The sequence below is a fragment of the Propithecus coquereli genome, unplaced genomic scaffold, assembly GCF_000956105.1.
Source record: "Propithecus coquereli isolate 6110/MARCELLA unplaced genomic scaffold, Pcoq_1.0 Scaffold107, whole genome shotgun sequence".
Classification (NCBI taxonomy): domain Eukaryota; kingdom Metazoa; phylum Chordata; class Mammalia; order Primates; family Indriidae; genus Propithecus; species Propithecus coquereli.
Window position 1 is genome coordinate 4717538 of NW_012134636.1, and position 6971 is coordinate 4724508.

The window sequence follows — 6971 nt, forward strand, 5'->3', positions numbered from 1 at the left end:
TCTCTAAGGCCAAAATGGATGAACATTAGACAATAATTCAAAGCTATCCGAAGAAATAAAGAACACTGATAAAGACAAATACATAGGTGAATACAAAAGTCAGTATTGTTGTACTTTTGGTATTTAACACCTCTTTTTCCTATGTGATTTAAAAAGAAAAACAATAATTATGAATATGTGCTATTTGGCACACAATGTATAAAGATGTAATTTGTGACAATAATAACAAAAAGACGAGGGATGGAATTGTATAAGAACAAAGTCTTCATATACTATTGAAGCTAATTTGATATTAATTCAAAATATATGGCTAAAAATTTAAGTTAATTATAATCCCCAATCTAACCACTAAGAAAATAACTTTAAAAAACATACAGAAAAGGAAATGAGAATTAGATCAGCACACTATGAAATATGTATTAAATACAAAAGAAGGCAAGAATGAATGAATAGAAAAACCAAAAAAAAAAAAGACATTGAAAACAAACAGCAAATGAAGAAATAAGTCCTTTCCTATCAGTAATTATGTTCAGTGTAAATGGACTAAATTATCTAATTAAAAGGCAAGCATTGGCAGAATGTATCAAAGTTATTATCCAACTATATGCTGACTAAAGGAGGCTCACTTTACATCCAAATACATAAATAAATTGAAATTGAAAGAATGGAAATAAGTATATCATGCAAATATTACCCAAAAGAGAATTGGGTCAGTTATAATAATATCAAACAAAATTAGTCAACTCTAAGCAAAGAAGTGTTACAAGAGACAAAGAAGTACATTATATATTGATAAAATGGTCCATCTATCAAGAATGTATAATGATTATAAATATATACAGTCCTAGCAACAGAATCCCAAAATATATGAAGCAAAAATGGACAGAATTGAAGGGAGATATACAGATAGTACTACGAAAATAGTTGAAGACTTTATAGCTCACTTTGAGCAATGGACGGAACAACTAGACAGGAGAACAATCAGGAAGACGTAGGCTTGAACGACACTATAAACCAACTACACTAACTGACATATATAGAACTTTCTACCCATATTAATTGAATGAATGTTTTTCTCAAGGGTTAATGAAATATGATCTAGAATATACTATATAAAGAACTCTCAAAACTCACTAGTAAAGAAACGATCCAATTAGAAATGGGCAAAAGGCATGAAGAGATATTTTACCAAAGAGAATCCACAGACGGCAGTTAAGCATAAGAAAACATGCTCAAGATCATTAACCGTCAGAAAAATACAAATTAAACCACAATGAGCTATTTTTACACATCTATCGCTACAGCTACAGTAAAAAATAATGACAACACAAACATTAGTGAAAATGCAGGGAAACTGGGTCACACATACATCACTAGTGGGATGTACAATGGTACAGCTACTATGGAAAATACTTTGGCTTTTTTTAAAAATCAAAACATGCAATGACAATAAAACCCAGCAATTGTGTTCTTGGGCATTTATTTTAGAAAATGAATAATTTTTTCAGACAAAAATCTATAAATGAATGTTTATAGCAATTTTATTCGCAATAGTCCCGAACTTAAAAAAAAAAATGTCTTTCAAAGGGGGAATGGTTAAATGGACTGTAGAACGATTATATAATGGAATACAACTCACGAATACACAGAATAAACTCTTGATTTTTACAATGCAAAAACTTAGATTAACCTCCACAATATTATGCTGAGTTAAAAAGCCATTCTGAGAACGTCACAAACTATATAATTCCATATCTATAACATTCTTCAAATGATAAACATGCAGAACGAAATAGTAGTTTCCAGGCAGGGGTTAACAATGGTCTTGACAGTGGGAAGGAAGGGGTATGGTTATTAAAGACCAACATGAGGGATTCTTGTGGTGGAAATTGTTCTGTGTCTTGACTGTATCAGTGCCAATAGCCTTGTTATATTTTACTTTAATTTTGCAAGATGTTATCACTGAGAAAAACAGGATAAAGGGTATGTGAAATATCTCTGTATTATTTCTTATACCTTCATATGAATCTACAATTATCTCAAAATGGACAATTTAATATTTAAGAAACTATGTGTATGCAAACAGTATATTGAAATGCTTGTATGTAAACAGCTCCAACAAATTAATGATAAAACTATCTGCACTCCATTATAAAACTGGAGCAGACATACCTGGGTGATGTAACTGGCTCCTCTGCTTATTCAATTTCTGTCACAGGGTAGAGTTCTCAGTCTCCACTAGGCCTGAACTCTGTATCAAGTGTGAATTATAATGTCTACCTTATGGAGTTTGTGTGAGGAACAATGGAGACAATGAAATTTCTAACACACACTGCCTGGTTCTTGTTTTCCTCAATTAAGTCAATTAATGTTGGCTATACTTAATTTCAAAAGAAATATGTATTAAATATGTATTGAATAATGGACAGAACAGATTTTTTCATTTTCTCCATATGTATATATATCACATATATATGCAAAATGGAAGTAAAAAATCTACTTCTCTTGAAACAAAAACAGTTGAAATGAATCACATTATTAAAAATAACAGAAACAGTTCATAAACACACAACAAATGAGAAAATGTAAAATTCTACTCTTTGACCATTGAATGACTTTTTAAAAATAATTTTACTATGTTGTACAAAATCATTTGATTATATGAAAAATATTCACTGTATACTGACTGAAAAGATTGTTAAAAATGAAATGTACTCTAATCTTGATACCACACTAATAAATAAAGCTCACAGACCTTCCACCCGATTGAAAGGATGATTGTCATTTTGTTTTTGAAAGAATAAAAAGGTAAATTCTAGTGAACAGCAGCTACACAGGAATATACCTGTTGTGCTGTACTAGACAAAAAAAAAAAAAAAGACATAGATATGTTAAGGGAGATTACATAGAAAATCATGTTTGAATTGTAAAGGAACCAAGTAAGAAATGATGCCAATGGAAACATATTCTATGCATTAACTAGCACTTTTATTGTATATTAAGCAAAATTATATTATGTTGTTGTATTACTCCATTGCCTGGAAATGTCTGGGTACTCATTCACTCACTGTGAACTATAAATACTATTTTTATTTCCAAGTATTTCCCTCCCTCTAAATTTTGTTTGTTTGTTTGTTTTTAATATGAGCGTACAGGGAAAGTATTCCAGAACATTACTGAACTTTGTCAAGAACAGTGACAAAGAGATTTCTGTTAGTGAAAAAAATATGATAATTTCACTTGTTTGCTGATGCTTGCTGTGATCATTTGTACAATTATAGGCATTTGTTTAAGAAGTGTTCTTATTTACTTATTCATTTTACTTGTAGAAATTCTTTTTCTCCATATTGATGGTGAAAATAATGTATAGAATTATGTGTTTCATCCTCAAGTAAAATGAAATAAAGTGAAAAAAGGTACGTTGTTGTAAAATAACTTTGGAGACAGAGAAATATTTAACCATTAATTATAAGAAAAATAAGTACTTCTGAATGTAACATACCTACTATATTATTTTAGTAATATGCTTTAAAATGAAATCTTCAATGAAAATGAAGAAAGTTATTGACTGTAATTTGGAGCGTGGTATTTACTTATTAGAATGTCCATAGCATACAAATTCTTTCTAATTTAGATGGATTATGAAAAGGTTACAGTTAACGGTAAGTACATATTATAATAATGTTCTTTTTTTTTCAGTTGCACACACACATACACACAAATGTTTTGCAAACAGATAATAAGAACCAGACAGACCCTTAATAATGAAAAGATTCATTATGATTTGTCCACCCCTGAAGAAATTAATAAGGCACGTAAGATCCATGTTTTCAATCCACATTCTAGGAATCCCTAGAGATTATTTAAATCAATGTGTCCCAATCAAAATTATCCTAGCAAGAGAGAAGTGAACAGAGCAAAAAGAAGAGAAGATAGGGTGAGAAATAGCCTTAATCGAAGCTTACCAAGTAGGAAGGCATGAAAAGGGGTGAACTAGTAACTTCCTCCCACCACTGTCCCCTCTGCAGCTTCCAGGACAAGCGTTTCAGGAGTTTCTGAATTCACACTGTTGGAAGGGCTGAAACTTCATTTTTATGAGCTCTGATGTAATAATTTAGAATAAACAGAAAGTATCAAACAGTCAAAGTAGTTATCACCCCACACCTTCCAAAAATGTACACATACTTTCACATTCAAAAAAATCCCCCCTCCTTTTTTTTAGGAAAGGGCAAAAGTGAATTTATTTTTAGCTCATTATATATTAAGTATCAGTAATTTTAAATCAATGCTTTATTTTGTCTCTATCATTGAGCACCAGTTGACAATTTGGAACGTAGCATGTCAGCATGAATCGCTATTAGGTATAGGGCACATATAATTTTTTCTGTGTGGCGGATATTTTATTTTTCATCATTGTGCAAAACAAAATCCTTTCAGTGACTTGAATGTTGTTCTCTTTCCAAGGAACAAAGAACATCATTTAGCTTATAAGATGGACCTATCAGTAGAAATGAAACAAAATGATTTCTTTTGTGTGCATATACCTGTGAGAGTAAAGAACAAATGAAACTAAAATGCTTTGGGCAGCCCAATTACCTCTTTTGTCTCAAGCATGCCCGAAGTGTCTTCAAAAACACAGAATTTACATTGTTTGAGTCAATAAATCATTCAGTACTCTACTCTTCACACAACATAATTAACAAACTAAACAGGGTATGCTACAGATCCAGGTGTAGAGATGATGTTTAATTAAAAATGGGACGACTTCCAATGATTTGATTTGTTTTGAGTTGCAATTTTGAGCCTTTGCACTGTTGATCACTGCTCTAGATTTTCAAAGTGGAATCACTTTAAGAGGGGTTAATTTTGCTTCTTTTGAAAGTGAGTCACTTTAGCCTTTTCCCCAATGAATAGTCTGTATTTCCTTTCTTTTCTTTTCTGTTTTTTTTTTTTTTTTGTCTGAGTAGTATTATTTGCTACAGCACTCCACTTTGTTTTGGATACATATACTATTTCTGTAAGTCATTCCTGCATTAAATAATTATTTATTATTACAAGCCGAGCACTGTGCTAGATGTAGGAGAGACAGTGGTAAAGAGGATATAAGTGGTATCTTTCCTCATAAAACTTACATTGAAGTAAGAGGCAGAAATTATGTAAGTAAAAGTATAATTAAATACAAAAGCAATCTCTGCTAACTAATAATTTTAGGTGGTCACTTTAGATTTGGTAGTTAGAGAAAGCCTCTTTGGAGTCCTTAAGCTGATACTGGATGGTCAACTATAAATCAGTCATGTAAAAGGCATTGGGAGGCTTTTCTAGGGGGAAAGTGCATGTTTTGAATCAAGAAAGGATTTGATATATTCTATTAATTTCCAAAGGTTATTGTGGCTAGAGGATAATGAATATGGAGGAGCATGGCCCTGTATTAAGTTGGTAAGGTAGGTATTAGTCAAATCACTAAAGGCATTATAGATCATGGTTAAAAGTTTGGATTTTATTCTGAGTGCAATGAAAAGCATGAAGTTTTGTTTTTAACTGTGGAGATGCATGCACTGAGTTATGGTTATGCATGGAAAATGCACTAGTAATAGCTCAGGTGAAATATGGTGGTAGCTTGGATAGGGATAGTGGTTATAAACATGGAAAGGAGTGGATACATTTGAACCGTTAATAAAAAATAATTTCAACTAAACTTGGTCCTATCTGAGGACATGATGCCCAGCGTGTAGCGATGATTCTCTAGAAGAGTTTCTCTACAGCAGAACTCTGGACATTTTATAGCAGACATGTCAGTGGAGTTAAGGGTTGTCCTGTGCATTGTAGCATCGTTGGCCTTTACACACCACATGCCAGTAGCAAACCCCCCACACACACACACCTCTTGGCAGTCAAAAATGAGTCCAGACATTGCCAGATGTCCTTTTGGAGGCAAAATCTCCCTTAGTTGGGAACTATTTCTCCATATTGATAGGTCTAGCATCTGGCTTATTGAAGAGCAATAAGCTGGGAATGAAAATAAATGTTAAACTTTGCTCCAGTGAAGCAGGGAAAACAGTGTCAGAACCACGGAAAGCTCCAAAGATACCACGGGCTGTGAAGGAGATTAGGAATATTCTTCTCCCTCCACAACTTCACAACTTCTGTTATGGAATGAGTACTATACTTCCCCGATTTTGAAACATCTCTCTCTCTCTCCCCGCCACCAGCCCAGCCCCTTTCTCTCTGGAGAAGTGCCTTCCATTTAAGACGAAGTGTAAACAGGATCGAACTGTAGATTTCAAATAGCGGTGCAAATCAGAATCTCCTAATGATCTTGGCCGTTTCTTTCATTCTTTCATTTATTCATTCAACAAATATTTATCAAGTGTTCACTCTGCTAAGAAAGTTTTAGACATTGAGGAAACAACAATAAATAAAGGATAAAAATATTTACTCTCCTGGAACTTACCTCTAATGGGGAAAAGCTTGATATAATCGTAAATTTTCAGGCCTCAGCCAGAGAGATTCTCATTTAGTAGCACTAGAGTAGAACTCAAGAAGTGAAATTTTTCTTAAGCATTTGAACTGTACGTGTTTTTATGACATCTTAATAAACTTTGACTTTGAGTCTAAATGGAAACATCTGAGGTTTCAGAAGGAGATTCAGGAATCATTTACTCAAATACATCTATATCTACTTAGACATACATTTATGCATCTATATGTGTATATACACATATGTCTATATATCTATATATACATATTAGTACATTTATATATCTGTATCAATCTGTAATGTCTATAATGAGCTAAACGACTCACTAGATACTTTGGTTGACTCAAAGTTAATATAAGATAGTATCTCCATTTCTAAAAATGTTATATTTTAGTTCATAGAAACACATAAGTGTGCTTGTATCTGTATGCATGTCTATACAGACTGCTATGTAAACAAAGTTTGTTTCTATCTAGTATCATTATTTTAAAAA